The sequence below is a fragment of the Lissotriton helveticus genome, chromosome 12 (assembly GCF_964261635.1).
Source record: "Lissotriton helveticus chromosome 12, aLisHel1.1, whole genome shotgun sequence".
NCBI lineage: Eukaryota > Metazoa > Chordata > Amphibia > Caudata > Salamandridae > Lissotriton > Lissotriton helveticus.
Window position 1 is genome coordinate 152,709,053 of NC_136073.1, and position 17,316 is coordinate 152,726,368.

The following is a 17,316-nucleotide window of genomic DNA, read 5'->3' on the forward strand; positions in this document are numbered from 1 at the left end:
AAACTGAAGCAATGTTGTGCCTCCCCTGTGCACTGTTCTTGGCCTAGGCACGCACCTATCCTTTGTCATTCTTTCCATTTTCGCTTCCGCCTTTTTGAATCTTTCCACTAACCTTTTAACCCCACCAGGCCTGTCTTTTTTTCTGTTCCATTACTGCAACCACCCCACCTCCCTCACCAACACCAAACACTGTATTAGTCACAAGGGCACCGCAAGCTACAAGCACAACTAGGGAAGAGGCAACATTATAAACAGTTCCCGGATTTATGAAGTTTTTTTTTTTGTTTTACACAGGATCTGAAACCCACCACCCCAGAGTGCATGGAGCGCGCGCACAAGGAGAGAGAGGCACCACCCTGCCACGTTTTTGTGTTTCTTTGGCAGCCTCTGCCTCTGGCCTGTGGCTCGAGGCCTGTAGCTCAACGCAGTTCTTAAAATTGCCTTCTGTTTACCTTTCATGGTTACAATAACAGCTTAGCAGAGAGGCAACTTCACTGGCAAGTTATTCAGCACCGCAAGCCGCAGCAGCTTTAATCACCCCCAGAGAGGCGATCAACTGGGAGCACCCTGGGAGACAAAACCATTCTGGGGCATATTCACAGGAGCCAGCGCCGAATTAACGGCACTTTATCGCAGCCAAAGTCATGATAAATTTACTGCGCCATTCACAAGCTGGTGCTAACAGCCTACAGCACCAGTTCACCCGCAATAGCAGCCGCAAAAAACATCACCACAGAGGACCCCCACAACTATCGCTAATGAGATGCAGAGTAGGTGTTCCGTGCAAAAAGCCACAACAACACCACACCTCAACATTCACAACGAGCAGCCAGTTCGGCGATAAGAACACAAAACACACGATAAGGCGCGTTAGCAGCAGGAAATTAACACCTGCTCTGACCTGGTGTAAGGTCGGACGGCAGCCTGCACCACAAAAGGGCGCCCAGCCCAGGGCGTCATCAGAAGGGCAATAGAAGCCATGGAGCCGCACATCATGCAGGTCGGACACCCAAGAGGGCCACAACACCCACCCGGCACATCCCCCCAGGACCACCACAGAGGCAGCGCAGACAAAGACAGCGGCTCCCTAGGAAACGCACCTGCCTCACAGGCCAGACATCTGACAATGTCACTGTCCACTACAGGCTGAAAGGGACAACCATCCTACGCATCCTGGCCATCATCGCTTAACAGGCCTACTGCACCAACACAGCTGACAACCAACATACCGCCCCACACCAAGCTGCTGGCTGTGCTGCACCTGTTGGCCCCTGGCACACTCCAACCAACACCCACCAGAGTCGGCGGAGTCTCACAGCCAGCCACATCTAAGTCACCCACACCTGTCCTGGACAGAACCATAACCCTGGCACCCCAGTCCCCATACGTCCAACACAATGCGGAGGAACCGCTGGAGGCCAAGCAAGGCCCATACGCCATTGCCGGATGCACGCACGTGTTGGGGCAATCCACTGCACACATGTCCCACCTGTGCCCCTGGTGACACAGCACACAATCAGCGCAACAGGAAGCATATGCCATACATCAATGTGCAGGCAACATCAGAACACTGTGGGACCGTCACCAATGTGGCCACCAAATACACAGCCAGTGTGCATGATCCCTTCACTCTCCGACAGTCCATCACCAACCAGCGGTCCCAGGATAGCACTGAGGGAAATGCACATCCCCTTGACAAGTGCCAAATTAACACCCCAATCACCTCAACTCCACAACCATGCAATCCCCAACTTTGGCAATGCACACGTCAGAAGATCACAACCAACTTGCAGAACAACATGCCCACCCGCCAGACACGATAGAACAACTCACAATGGTAACCCGGGCAAGCCGTGAACATGACCAATCAATGGCATGGCACCTCAGCCACACAATAGCCGAATGTGGGGAGAGGTGGCAAACAGGCATGTGTGAAGGATGCAGTAGAACCATGATTGGGAAAGTACACAATGCCAAGAATGGCGGTGATGTGCTGGACAGACTGCAGTATGCAGAACACACCCATATCCATGCTGACATACACCTCTTGTGTATGGAGTGTAGTGGACAGTAGACGCAACCATGTCACCCCAGCCAGTGGGGATCCTTGTGGAAATGTTTCCTGTTACGCCACCCCCATAAGCGTGAGCAGAGTGGGATGGCCCAGCGTATGACAGGCCATCGTAGGGGTGTGAATAAAAAGCACATAGCCCTGGGCGTGGTCCTCTTCCGGAAAGCTCAATTTATCTGCCAGGGCGGTGCCTCCAACCCTGCCACGAGGCGGACGCTGTCCTTGTTAGCGGAGTTGCCTGCGAGCCTGTGCGCCTGCTGTATTCTGGCCTGTTGGACCACGAACCCGTCAGGCCCTACCCTGCGCAGCCAGGCCACACTGATCAGCAGCCGACACCGGCGTGTGTCAAGGAGGGCCCACCACATGCCTGTGTAAGCTCCAAGCCTGAGGCCCGCGATTCCATCCAGCCTCCCAGATCATCGCTGGCCCCCCGACGCTGGCCCACATTACTCCTTCCTCATTTACATATTCTAACGGCGCCCTCTGTGGCCCAGTAGTCCCATATGTGAAACTGTGTCCTGGCTTCTGAATGGCAGTGACCCCAAATCTGGGCTAGTGGCCACAGCACTAGACCCTCCCCAATCAGTGAGGCATAGTTCTATATGGGCATCTTGCGACAGGTGTGCCACAAATCTTGTTCAAAGCCAGCCTGCGACACGTGCTGCCACAAACCCTGTTCAACGCCAGCCAGCAACACGTGCTGCCACAAACCCGGTTCAATGCCAGCCGGCGACACGTGGATGAGAGACCAGGACTACTCTGCAGACCAGTAGGTCTCACATCCAGCACCTAGTCGCGAATCACGAATGGCAGAGTCCACACGGAGAGGAGTAAGAGGAAGATGAGGCTCAGTCTGGACGAAAGCAGGGTCACAGTCACAGGGGTGACCGAACACGTGGTGCCACTGAACCTGAACTACACAGGCAGGTGGGGCCACCAACCTTTGACGGCGACACTCTGTGAATGGCCCATGTTGACCGCTGCCTTCGGCCTACACTGCTCTCGGCCTAGGCTGCGTTCGAGTAGATCACAGATTTTGAACTGAACATCGAGTATGGAAAGGCAAATTACATATCATTGCACGCAAGGAGAGGCGTAAGAGGATGATGCCTTGCATCTTAGCGAGAGAAAAGGATCATTGTTACAGAGGTATTCGTACACTACGGACAACTGCCCTGGTGTTACTAGCGCTGTGCATTGCGAGCCAACAACATGTGGCTGTGGGCCACTGCTGACGGCTGCCTCTGGCCTACACTGTGGTCTAGTAAGTCACAGAGTCATGATTTAGCAATGGTGGAGTTCATATCAGTGTACCGGCATCATCGTAGACTGCACCCCCTCTCAGCCCCGGTGCCACTTAGTCTGTTCCCCGACATTCATGGGCACTCTCTGGTCGAAGTTTGGTGGCGCCTAAGTCTATGGTCTAGTGGGCAGTTTTCATCCTCATGTAGCTGATACCGAATTGGTGGTGGCAACGAGGCTGTCGCATTCCACTCCTCTATTTGCTGCTACCGGATAAAATCGAATCTTTCGGCGTCATGGCCTGGAGGGCACCTTCCACTGTCCCCCCCAACCCTCCGCAACATACACCTCGGACATTGATGGTGACCCGCTCAGTTCGCATGGCCCATCTGACTGCACCGCAAGTCACCGTCCCATGGCTGGGTGCTTGTCCCGGCCGCAGTGCATCCGGGGCCACTATCTCTGTGCTGGTGAGGTCCGGGCCCCCTTTTCCGGAGACATTGGATGGCCCCTGAGGTGTAGGCCTTGGGTTCATCAACACCATTTCTCTGTGGCCTTGGCTATACGCAGCCTCCGGCCAGAAATGCGTCCCACCAGGGCTCACACACCAAAGCGAGTCCAGACCGGCCCGTACTTTGCATTACCGCAGGAGGCACACAACACCACCGCAAGGACTACCTCCAACTGCCATCTTCCAGAGTTGAAACGGTAGTCCTGACAGACTTACGGAGTGGCTCAGGCCTGTCGTGGATGCCATCATCTGCCTGATACCCTGCTCAGCACTCCAGGTGCCAGTGACTCAGTGCACCGCAGGCCATTGTCCGTTGATGATTGTGTTTTGTCATGTGGAGCGGTTGCTCAGTTATGTCACCTCAAACAGTGTGGGGGCCCTGAGACGTTTATGGGGAAGATGATGCAGGTCTAACACACTCCACTGCATCTGCATCAGGAACATATTGAAGGGACACAATCCAAGACTTTTTCTTCATCTGAGCGCGCTCATCTCTAGTGTCCCAACCCCAGTGCACTGCAATTCATGTTGGCTGTCCTCTGGACTTTCTCCGGCTAACTCCATGTTGCTCAGCAGTTGACTCTGTTATGCATGTGTTTTCTGTTTCTGTTGCACTGGTGTCCAATGTTCAAGTGTTTGCTAGCACAAGACATTCCGTGTGGAATGGCTTACACTTACCCCACACACATCTAGCACAGGCGTCACTGTACATGTGGCCCTGCCAATAAAGGGGCCGGGCGCATGTGCCCATAGCCAGTTCAACATGATATCTGCGTGTGTACCTGTGGTGTTGTTGTATGCATGAGGGTCCTGGGCATTATGACATTACATTGTGCTGTGTACATCGGGTGTAAACATGTCACCGCAGGCAGAGGGTTGGAGCTTGGACATGTAGCGTTGTCTTCACCCACTCTATTCGTAAGGGGAGTGGCCAGGGCCATCGTACGCATAGCCAACTTGGGTGTGTGACTGCTATTTGAGCGCCCATGGGTGTGGTTCCGTACTGTGAATGTGCACCTGCATGTGTCTCAATGGCAGTGTGGGTCTCCTTAGTGGGGTGTGGGTGGGTCCTGAAGGGTGATAGACACCTACGTATGTGTCCTGGTTTGCATTCCATGGGTTCGGCCCACACCTGTTGGGCCTCCTCCTTTTGGGGTGCTGACACATGGCATTGGGGTGCCATGTGTGGGTGGGGGAAATGTCGTGAGCCAGCTGTGCTTGCGGGTGCTTCCTGCTGTGGGGTCTGATGCAGGCTCAGTGTTCCCCCCTGAGTAGCTTGGCTGGCGGGGTCCTGGTGGGGGGTTGCGTGAGATATCCATGGGCTGTTGTAGGGCGTCGGTATCAATGGTGTGGTGGTCCTCTCTGACATCACTGATGTGTTGTATTCTGTGTTCTGCTGAAGGTGTTGTGTGCCCCTCTGTGATGTGAAGGGGAGGTGTATGTTGACTTTGTGTTGACATGTATGTTAGAGCATTGTGCTGGTTTGCATGCAAACTGTATGGCAATGTACATTGTGACTGCTTGGGGGGTGCTGGATTCTTCTGCAGGACAGTGTATATTTGGACTCACAGTTTCTGGCTCTGTCAGATGTAGTAGGCATGTTTCTGTGCATGTGCGGAGCCAGTTGTGTCCTATGTTCTGCAGTATCGGCTATGCGCGTTGTTCCAAGTTGTTGTCAATGTGGGTGTGCTGTTTGTGCTATGTGTGTGTGCTGCAGTGTACCAAGGGGATCAGGGACAGTGATCAGGGACATGATCCTGGGTGATTGTGGGTGTGCAGTATGCTACACCTAGTTATGCATGTGTGCCATTGTGCCCATCTCCTCCCATCACCCCAGTCCCTGTTCGTTGCACTCCCTTTTGAGGTTGTGTCAGGGCCTCTCGAGCTGTGTACGTACTCCCTACTCCTTGGACTGTCTCCACACTGATGACTGTGGCCTAGGTTTCCTCCAGCTACTGCCGTGGCACTGGACTGCCACTGCCTGTCGCTGCCTTCCTGTTGGCAGCGGGTTGGTGCCTGGTTTACGTAGTCACGTCATGCCGGCACCTATTGGCCTCCTGCTTTGGCCTCCTCGGCACTCCGACTGCAATCTAGGTGGTCTGCTAGCGGGTCAGTTGCTGGTAGTGTTCTGTCACCTCCGTGACACTGGTCTTGTTCTCACTTATAAATATCCCATATTGACCGATTCTCTGTCTGCACCCCGTCTTCCTCTCCCTCTTCTCCTTGGCCTTCCCCGACCCCGTTGTTCCTTGCTGGTAGTCTGTTGGGATTGTGGGGTTCGAGTTGGCCTCTGCGCTGGGTCAGGGTGCATCCATGTTGCTACATGCTTTGGCTTGTTTCTGGTGAATTTTTTCTGTGGTTTTTATGGTGCATTGTCCCACCAGACGCATGGAATTTGCAGGCCTGTGGCTGGTTGGCGCTACTTTTAGTACAGCGGTTGACCTCAGCGCATGTTTTTTTCCTTTCGCGTATCGCATTTGGGTGGCGTGGCGTTGATTTTCACGTGGACATTTGCTGCACTATCTGGTGTCGATCCCATGCTACCGCCGTGCTGTGAATTCCACGTTGACACAGGGTTATTTTCCCGCGATAGGCTGCGTTGTTGAAAGTTGCGTTACGCTACTCTTGCGGTAGTTATAACACGTTCTTGTGAATATACCCCTTTGTGTTTAAATAGCACTTAGGCAGTTATCTCTGAGAGACAAAGGCAGGCGAGCTGGTGTGGAGGAAGCTGATATGCAGTTTTGGTGAATTTTAATATTCTGATTTTTTGGGAGACCACTTAAGTGGACCCCTTGCCATGGAGTGTCATGGGGTTAAGTTCTCTTATAGTTTTACGCGGGACATATGCATATAGCATTTCTGACAACAGTGCTGAGAAATGAAGCTCCCTAACCTTTATGCCCATCTCAAAATGATTTTACTCAAATCCCTTTTCTGGAATTTTCATACATAATGTAGTACCACATGGCAATCAGACTCCTATTGCTTGTAAAGGGGACATCTGTTGTGATAGTGGTAGGACTGCTGGATGGCTGTGTTGCCCTGAAAGCTAGTAACCAAAATTGTGTATAAGCCAATTTAAGGTACAATCTTTGCAAACGTATTTAGTGCTATTTTTAAATATATTTATTTCCAAGTGATGAGTTTAAAATTTAGTATCACTGCTGCCCACTGCTTGAGTGCTTTTAGTTAAGAAATGAGGTCAACTTTACATTTTGGATAGCCAGTGAATATCAAAGGGTATCCTCAAGGGATACTTTGGTTGTGTTTACAAACTTTAAGAGTTACACAGATGAATTCAGGACATTAGTAAACAGTAAAACGTTGCCAATGTGTGCCAGGTAAAAACTTTTATCCACTTCTTAGGCCATGTTGAAAAATTAAATTGTGAAAGGCTTGCAAAGGATAGTGTGCACTCATGTTGCATAAATTTGGTAAGCGTTTCTGCTTACCCCCTTGCCCACTCATAAATATCCCATATCGACTGATTGCATATTCATGCTTTTCTACCATATTCACTTCCGCGCTTAACACTCATACATATGATTGCACCTCTTGCATTTTCAGGCATCTCCCTACTTAATAATCCCCTCATACATATGTAAGCATACACCCACCTAATGATCCATATTTATCTCTTCCTAAATTTTAATGTTTAACCCTCTTTTATCTTCCTCATGTTTAGGTCGAGCATTCAAGACCTCCTGTATATACTTTAGTATATACTTATATGTGTATGTACTTTGTGGGCTCTGGAGATCAGCCATAGTACCTGTCTGCTTCCGCTTAGGGACTTTTTTTCTGTTCAACTGCCTCTATTTAACTTTTTTAATCGAAAGCGGCCAGCAGATGTTAGTAAAATACCAGAATCACTTTAGCATTCTCTAGATTATAGTCCATAGAAATTGTCTTCCACAAGCACCCGTAGACAATAATATTTTTTCCAATTTTGCATTTTCAGTGATATGACCACCGAAGGCCCTGATTTTATATCAAAAACAGAGCTTTGGACTGTTCCATTTCCCGCTGAAAGGCAATATTTCTCTCCATGTGTTCCCATACCTGGTGTGTCACACAGTTTGGTGCTTACTTTCCCTCCATGTTAAGGAACAGTAGATGTTTCAGCATCCAGGCTAATGTGCTGCGTAGCTAAATACATATAAGGTCCCAAAGGCGAGACCGATTGCATTGAAAATGCTTGCTCTCTATTCCTGTAGCGACACTTGTCTGATGAAGCTGCAGTGTCAAAAGCAGCCACATAGGAATGTAAAAATGTAACATTATCCCTTTGAGACTAAGCCACACGTCAATGTGGAAGCACAGAATGAAAGTTTAGGGGTCTATATTCGTTGAACTATGTTCGATATCAAAAGAATCTCAATGGGTGGAGATCTATTGCCCTAAGCAACAGTCTTGTATTTTTTTTGTCCCCCTGCTCAAGGCCATTTGCTTGCAAGCTTGCCCCTACCATTGCCTACCTTCCAGGACTTCCAGTCCTCTTTACCTGACTGTTCGAACGATTCCCCAAGGGACGAGCCATTGCTCCAAGAGCTGTAAACTATCTGCTTGATCTGGGTCTGAATGGCTGCTCTGACAATTCATCTTGTATTCCATGTGTTGCTCTCTCATCCTCTGTCCTAATGCAGGTCCTGTGGTCTTTCCTTCCTCCCTCCTCTTTGCCATCTGCCCATACTGTGAACAAATGCTTCATCTGCTGGCATTCTTTCCACATGTTTTACAAGAGGCATCATCAGGTCAGTCTTCAAGTGTGTATAAGTTAATCAATGACCCATGTTTAGATTCTGATTAAATATGAACTATGTTCTATAAAGTGCAAAAACGAACAGGCATTGGCAAAGCCAATAGATCTCGCGTAGCAACAGATCTCGCCTACGCAAGATCTTTTGACTTTTTGCCAATGTCTTTTACCCATGTTGTAGAGCAGCATGGTTACTGTGCAGCATAACTAAATAATTAAAAGAAATGCTTTAAAAGTAATAAAAAACAACCTGCTGCGTTGCAGGAAGGTAAAAAGACATGTATAAGGTTTATTTTTATTAACTTTTACCCCCGCTGCGCTACAACATATTGGCTTTTCCAATACTGTTTTCAGTTTGAAAACTCCTTATGTCTCAGCTGGATACCTCTGCACCATCCTGCCAAATCCCCCACCGGACAATCGGCAGGCTGTGTGAACCCTCTTAGTATCTGAAGTAACCTTGGCGGTATTGTCAAATGATTAACACAGCATCACTTCAAAGATATAATAGAAATTGCAGAATATTTTATACATTCCTCAACAGCCTTCTGTATCACCATCAAACACCTCTAGCAAGCAAAAAAGTTGAATGTGTTGCTGTGAATAAGCTTTTGGTACCTAGGTTATAAATTAAAGCATGCACCTTGGGAAGAAATGCCCCCCCCCCCAACCTCATGGTGGTTTCAACTTTCAGGTATAAGCAATTCAGTGATTGTTGACAAAAATCTGAGGCCCATATGTACAACGAAGAGGCGGAGCGTGTCATTAGCCTCCTGGGCTTAACGACACGCTCCGCCACTTCGGAAACGTAAGTCTGCACCATATTTACAAGAATGTGGTGCAGCCATGCGTTTCCCCCTGCTATGGAGCTAAGTTTCACAACTTAGCGCCAATGCAGGCATCCTTGAACCAGAGGGCAAAGGTGTCTGCGTGCAGGGCAGGATTGGTTATGTGTAGGAAGGTGTCCCTTCCTGCAAATAAACAATCCTAAAGTGCCATTTTTTTACTTTCATATGTGCTGCTTCATGCAGCACACATGTAAGTTACAAAACAGTATTTTTAAAAAGGTTTGTTTATGTACAGGAAGGGACACCTTCCTGTAGATAAACAAACCATGGCATTTTGCTTTTTCCATGTGTGCTGCATAAAGCAGTACACATGGAAAAAGCAAAAACGAGTAGAAATAATATATTTTGCCTCGTTTCGCCACCTCAAGACCAGGCTTTGTTGGTCTTCATTTTGGTGCTGCCTTCTATGTACGCCACCCTTGTACATAGGGGGCAGCGTCAAATACAATGGGTGTTGCGGTGGAACGCCCACCACAACACACACTGCACGCCCCTTCCACGCTAAACATAGTGTGAAAGGGTGCCTTATGTACAAGGCAGCGTTAAGCCAAGTTAAGTGGCTTAACGCTGCCTTGTACATAAGGCAAGGCCCCTATCGCCATGGGAACGTCACAAAAAGTGAAGTTCCCGTGGCTGTAGGGGCTCATACATATGCCCTTAATTTAATAATCACTGAATATATCTCAGCTCTCGCATGCACTTTGTAGCTGACCGAAAAAGAACACGTGACTCAGCAAGGCTGCGGCTGACTTTGCAACGTTCATCACCTGTACACAATTAATTCACCATGACGGGACATATACAGAAAGGTGGCCCTAAGTAAAATGAACATAAAGTCATAAAAGTGTATCTTCCTGGTACTTTTATTAGAGTTGGGCAGGCAAAGCAATGGTGTGACATTAGGAACATACATCAGCCCTTCAGAGGGGCCCCATTAGGCCTAAGGCCAATGACCATCAGTGATACATGTGTGACTGGGGGCCCCTGTTCACATTCTGCGTGGGGGTGCATCATTGCATGTAATGCCACTGGGTGCAGACCATAATGGCTTCCAAGGTAGACAGGACAGGTTCAATGAGAGGTTCTCTGATTCCTAAGCATCCTTTTTGCAAGAGGACTGGGGGGGGGTTTGGGGGCATCAGAGATGACCAAGAAATGCGCACTGGAACCTGTTCAAAGCAGATACCCAAAATCGGTACGAAAATTAGCAGAGGTGCCAGGAAGCAGAGACCGCTTTGAACAGTGTCATGGCAGAGTCAGAGCTCTGGCCTGAATGTGCACTAGAGCAATACATCCCAGAGACCTGAAACTGCAGAACGGCAATGGGTTCTGTGAGAGGCACCTCCAGGGACCTGGGAGCCAGCATGACCTTACCCTCTGCAGATAACCACCATTGTATCATGCATGCAATAGCTAATAGACTAGGTAGTGGGTGCTGCCAGTCTCTGCACACACACATGATACAACCATGGGAACTCATTGTATTTTACCAGCGTCTAACTGAGAGGCCTCAGCCCACCATGATGAAAGGCTAAAAGGCATTGCTCTCGAAGCAATTCAGCTGCCACCAGCGTTCTCTTCCCACAGCTTTGTTCCATGTTACATCGCAACTTTTACAACGTAAACCATTACAACGCATTGCGCTGGGGGGCGCTCTAGGATAGGGAATAGATTTAATTTACTATCCAACACCTTCCCTACTATCTATGGGGACCGGAGTTGGAATAGTAAATTAAACTATTCACTATCCAGCACCCCAAAGCGCTATGCGTTGTAATGGTATGCGTTGTAAAAACTGCGATGTAAAAGCATGCGTGGTAAAAGCATGCGTTGTAATGTCATACATCCGATATGGACACAACTTGGATGTACTGCTTGAGGAGCAAAGCCTGGTGCTCTTCTGAGAAACAAAAAAGAAAAAATATGCACTACTCTTACTGGACGTTTAGTTTGTCAAGATGGATGAGTGAAAAATAAAGAGGCATATCATGAATAAATATTCCCTAAGTGAACAGGTCTGGATTGAGTCCTTGTTGAAATACTTCTAAAAAGCTTGCTGCAATGAAAACAAAGTATTGCTTTGTGTATAAAATGTATCTGTTCACCACAGCAAAGTACATTAGTCTTCCTCCCCACATAGGCCATTTCAGCTGTGTCCTGCTCTTGCAGGGTTACTGGTTTTCCCAGAGAGGCTCCGATGCCAGGACGTAGGCAGCAGTGATTCAAGACCAGCAGAAGGTTGAGGTGTGACTGCATGTCTCCATGCGCCGGCCATTAACTGTAAAGTGAGCCCTGCCAATCAGGGAGCTGCCACTGGGGGAAGGGAAGAAAGCAAGCCAGAAATGCTGGCCCTGAAATGCCTGTTTTTTGCCAGGGAAAGGGGAGGGGCAAATGATCAGTGCAAGAAAAGGGCACAAGTGAATAAAGGGAGAAAAAATAGACACAAGTCTGAGTGGAGAGAAGTGAAGCAGGGACGGGATGGGAGATGAAACAGGGAGGGGTGGTGAGAATGCAGAACTAATGGAAGGGCCTGAAAACACAAGCACTTGTACGGAGTGCTTAAAAGAAAGAAAAAGTAGTACCAAAAACGGGAGCCGTGAAAGGATACAAGTTTGTGGTCCTTGCTGCTGGGGAGGGACAAACTCAAGAGACAGCATGAAGCACACATGCCATGACAAACAGAAAAGAAGCAAATAAGAGTAACGCTGCAGCTAACAAATAATAAGCTATGGGCGGGCTGTGCCCACTAAATTGGAAGCAAATTGTCTGAAAGAGACAGGACATGCGCTGTCTATGTGAGACCGGAGTAGGAGAATGTGAATTAACAACCTAGTTTTGAAAGCAAAATTTGGTTAAAAAAAACCTTTCCTAATGCATGGAAACGACCATGTTAGCAGATGTTTTAGTCAGATCTGTTAGCATACTAGCAGAACATATACTGAAATATTGCATTTCATCTAAATAAATTGATAGTAGAACCTTTATCATGCAACGCAAAGTCAAGATTGTTTTAATCATTTGTGAGCCGATTGGTCGGCCAGGCCTTTTTGCCACTTTGAAGTCTTGTCACCACCTTGATAAGGGCACTTTAAAGCAAGTGTTTAATGAGAAGGCCACGTCAAAGAGACCCTCTTTATATAATCCTAAATCCATGGTGAGCGCATACAAACTGGTACACGTTCATGAGGGCCCTCAACTGTATCTCTGTTCAAAAAAAGACCAACGTTTTGTACTCACCAGGTTCAGTTTTAATTTACTACCTCTCCTAGTGGGATTTCCTGCCAATCGTTGCACTTTATCTGAACTATATGTATGACCCTGCGATTGAAAGTCAGTTCAGTCGACCCTACATATTGTTTTTATTTTAACTCTTTTTATTCTCTGTCTAGAAAAAAGATTATACTGCCAATTTCTAAGTTTTGTCAATGCAGACCAGCTTTGTTATTTTTACAGCAGTTACATACACCTCTGATATGCAGTTTAGAGGCCTTTATTATTTGGGATGTATAGAATTTTAGAAAATGTGCAATACTGTAATTTTTCCAGTCTGTATGCAACTGTATTATTATATTGTGATTGGTTGCTATTCATTCTGTGCGTTCCTACTATGTTTTACTCTTTTATGCCACATAAATTGGTGAATAAAGATATATTTGTATTGATTGCAGATTTGTGCTTTATAATAGACTGATTCTTCACTACACAAAGGGGCATTCAAATAAAGTCCTCAATAGAGCTCTTACTGGACTACAGCCAACAAACCATAATCAGTTATTAAACCTTCAACAGAAAGGGGATCAGAAAATGCTACAGTACATTCAGTTTGATTTAGATCTTGCAGATTGGATAATCAGTCACAAATGTGATGGATATCCCGTCCACTGTGATACATGTGCCATAGGATATAGTGCACTTGTAATACTGCGGAAGGGATATCTATATTTTACAACACACGGGAACCCAAGGTGCAATCGTTAGGGACCTATGGGTAGTACTTTTATTCACAGAGACAGTGGTCCCTAAAGAAACTAAGTAGATTCAATACAAAATAGACTAAATAGTTCTATATTGATGTCCAGCCGGACAGTTTAATTACATTTAATGAAAAATTCGTATCAAATTTTTTTTTTTTTTAAAGATGTAAGTGGGACACCAGCCGGTGCCCGACTCAACAACACTCTCCACCAAAGGGAGACATACAACATAAATTTTCTAGGCAAAACAAAAAAGCAGTCTGATTGACATAAAATATGTACAGACTATTCATAAACTACACATATGCACACACAAATACTGATAGATTAGTGACATTTGCGTATTTTGTCGACGACGTTTCGAACTTCAATTAGTTAAGAGTTCATCTTCAGGACTATTGATCCTTTGCCTATTTTCAGAAGCTAACATAATTACCCATATCAATGGTACAGTTGTAAATTAGCATCAAATTGGACATACAAATACACACAAAGAAAGAAGAAAATAGAACGGAATTATTAGAAAATTAGAAAAATGGCATGTAAGTTACTCACAACTTTGATTACATTAATCCAAAACACTTTACAACAGACAACTTTCCATTGACTCAGTTGTAGGTGACTAGTAGCACCAACCCATGCAGCCCATGTGACATGGTTCTCAACCTATACGCAAAATTAAGCAGAAAACAACACAACTCAGTAGACTTCATTCTATACTGGGGGACTATCAACTAGGAGGGCACTGTGCAGCCAGTATTTAAGGCAAGGTAATACACAACCAGGGGAGCTAAAATATTATTGAGCTCTGACATTATGTGGGGTTCATGCATTAATTGGTAATTATTATGGGCTGGCACTTACCAAGCCCGTCAGGTTGGTAGAGGGACCACCACTGGTTTGGGGTACCTTAAATTACCTGTAAATTAAGAAGACTGCGTGTTACGCCCATTCTAACGATTGCACCTTGGGTTCCCTTGTGTTGTAAAATATGTTTAGCGCAATCGATTGATTGCAAGGGATAGCACCCCTACCCTCTGTAATAAGTGGGATCCTTCCTTGTCCCCTCAAAAAACCCTCCCGTTCCAAATTCTAAATTGGCATGTCAGACCACACACCCTTATACAATGAGGACTACATTCATGATTGGAGGTCCTTCCCTGCTCACAGGAGCTCCTGACACACCTAGTGCCTTGACTATTCCACTAGGAGACCAGCTTGAGAAAGTACAAAAGAAGGTTGTGAGACTACAATTAATGATACTTCTTCTCACTGAATATTTAAAAGCTAATATCATTCCGCTTGGGTTACAGGTGCGTAATGTACCTGGCGTATTTACTGATAACCCTAAGTATATCACGGGCTTCAGTTATATAAGTACCACGTGTTCCCGCCATTGGATGGCTTTAGGGATCGACATAGCTGTTGAAGAATTAAAAAAACTTGAAGCAGAAATAGACGACATTAAGAAACAAATCAGTGATAAAAGCACAGTATCTGAGTGCACTAAACTATTGGAGGAGGTTGAAAAGACGATTGCAGATTTCCATAGGATAGAACTAAATAAAAAATCAATTAAAGTAAGGAGAGACATAAAGAACTTTACGCAAGAGAGAGCATATCCTTACTTGAACAAAGAATTCTACACTCAAAAAGGCTACAGTGGCCCACAAAATCATAATCAAAAACCGTGGGGCAGATTCAATAAGAGACAAACATTGGTTGGTTTCTCCGAATCATCTGCTGAATCGTCCGAGAACTCCGATTCTGGGAGTACTCCTGGCCCTTCTAATAGAAATCCTTTTTTAGGGAGAGGCCAAACGGACCCTCCGAAAAGAGGGAAAGCAAAACAATCGCAGCGATGGCCAAATCCACCGGGGGAACGGAATACTCGACGTCAACATTATCAATGGTAGCTCCCGAGCTACTTGATTGCTGTAACACGGCTAACCTCCCTATCATGACGGACATGCATAAAACCTTGCCTATTTTCAACCTAACAGGTCACCAACTTACAAGTAGTGAACTTTCACTGCTTAGTAAAGGGTTATCATTTGTCCCTACCATTCGGCCCAATTTTTTAGAAATACAAACTGAACTTCTAAAGTTTTTTCGGAAATTATGGCTACAGGCCTTTTTTCAACTTAACCCTCAACCACCCAAAACTAGTGGTACGCCATTTAGGCCCTCTTCTACCTTCTCACCTTCTGGGGCTATGGTCCCGGCTGAGTTACGTACATTTGAAAAATTGGTACTAAATGACGTTAACAATTTGGGCAAACAGCGGTTGTTTGTCCCATTTAATATCTCCTTGGAAGAGAAAAAGGCGCTATCTACTCTGAAATCGAATACTAATCTGATCATAAAACCCGCCGACAAAGGCGGCGGGATTGTACTTCAGGATATAGAATCCTACAAATCAGAAATCCATCGGCAATTGAGCAACCGAGAACATTATGTGAGGCTTCCTAGAAACCCAACCAAAGAGATACAAACACTGATTGGAGAGGTCACCAATGTAGCACTTGAGAGTGGGTTCCTTAGCAAGAAAGAACATTCTTTTTTGAACGCCACAACATCTAAGATACCGGTGATATACACGCTCCCGAAGATTCATAAGAGCATTGAATCCCCTCCTGGAAGACCAATAGTCTCTGGGTGCGGGTCTATTTTAGAGCCCTTAGGCCTCTTTATCAATCATTTTATCAAAGATTTTGTACCATCAACTGAATGCTACATACGTGACAGTATGGATATGATAAACACCATAGAGGGTTATCCTTTCGACTCCACTTCCAGTGTGCTTTGCACCCTGGATGTGGAGTCATTATATACGAATATACCCCAAAACGAATCCCTACTAGTCATACAAGAAGTGTTGGATAATAGACCTCGTCCACATCAAGTTCCTACTTTGTTTATTTTGCAACTTTTGGAAATCTGCTTAACAAAATTTTTTTTTCTTTTTGATAGAGACTACTTTGGCCAAATCAAGGGGACATCTATGGGGGCTATTTTTGCCCCCAATTTGGCCATATTATATATGAACCATCTGGAGTGTGGTCGTATCCTTGTTCCATCTAATCCCTTCCATAGTGCTATTGCACTATGGAAGCGGTATATAGATGATATTTTTATGGTGTGGACCGACCGTGATGAGCTGATTCCACAATTCATCCATTGGCTAAATAGTAACTGTAGTGGCTTGACTTACACCTCCACTATCAGTCATATCTCCATTCCATTTCTTGACCTTAATGTCCAGGTACGCGATGGTGTTTTGATAACTAGTCTCTATAGAAAACCGACTGAACGGAACACCCTTCTAAGTTATCGAAGTCATCACCCGCGAGCACTTAGGGACTCCTTGCCTTTCTCACAATTTTTGAGACTGCGTCGAAATTGTTTCCTGAAAGAAGATTTTTTCAAAGAATGTGAGATACTTAGTGCCAAACTAATCAATCGTGGCTATCCACGTAGGCTTGTTCGCAGATCTGTTAAAAGAGCCAGGTATTGTCCAAGGGATACACTACTTGAGCCAAAATTAAAGAAAAAGGAAGAACGTTTGGTTTGTGTAACTACATTTTCCCCTGTCTCCAACTCCATTACTAAGAGCATAAAACGCCATTGGCCAGTTTTGAATGCAGGAACCTTACAAATTGACAGACCCCTGTTTGCGTTCAGAAAGTCAAAAAATATCAAGGACCATCTTGTCCGGGCAGCACTACCTGCTCCAGAACAATGTGAGACCCTGGAGGGGGCATGGTCATTACCGCGTATCACAGGTCATGCCAAATGTGGTAATTGCACAATGTGCGATAGTACAATAGAAGGAAAAGATTTTTCTTTCAATGATGTGAGACATGTTCGCAAGCAATTGACAAATTGTAACAGTAATATTGTCATTT

General features: G+C 46.1%; 1 protein-coding gene across 2 annotated transcripts in view; it reads left to right on the top strand.

Moving 5' to 3' along the window:
• The window catches only part of LOC144799615 (hydroperoxide isomerase ALOXE3-like), a 186,609-nt gene that overhangs the window by 85,081 nt on the left and 84,212 nt on the right, over positions 1 to 17,316 (top strand). The window lies entirely within an intron of this gene.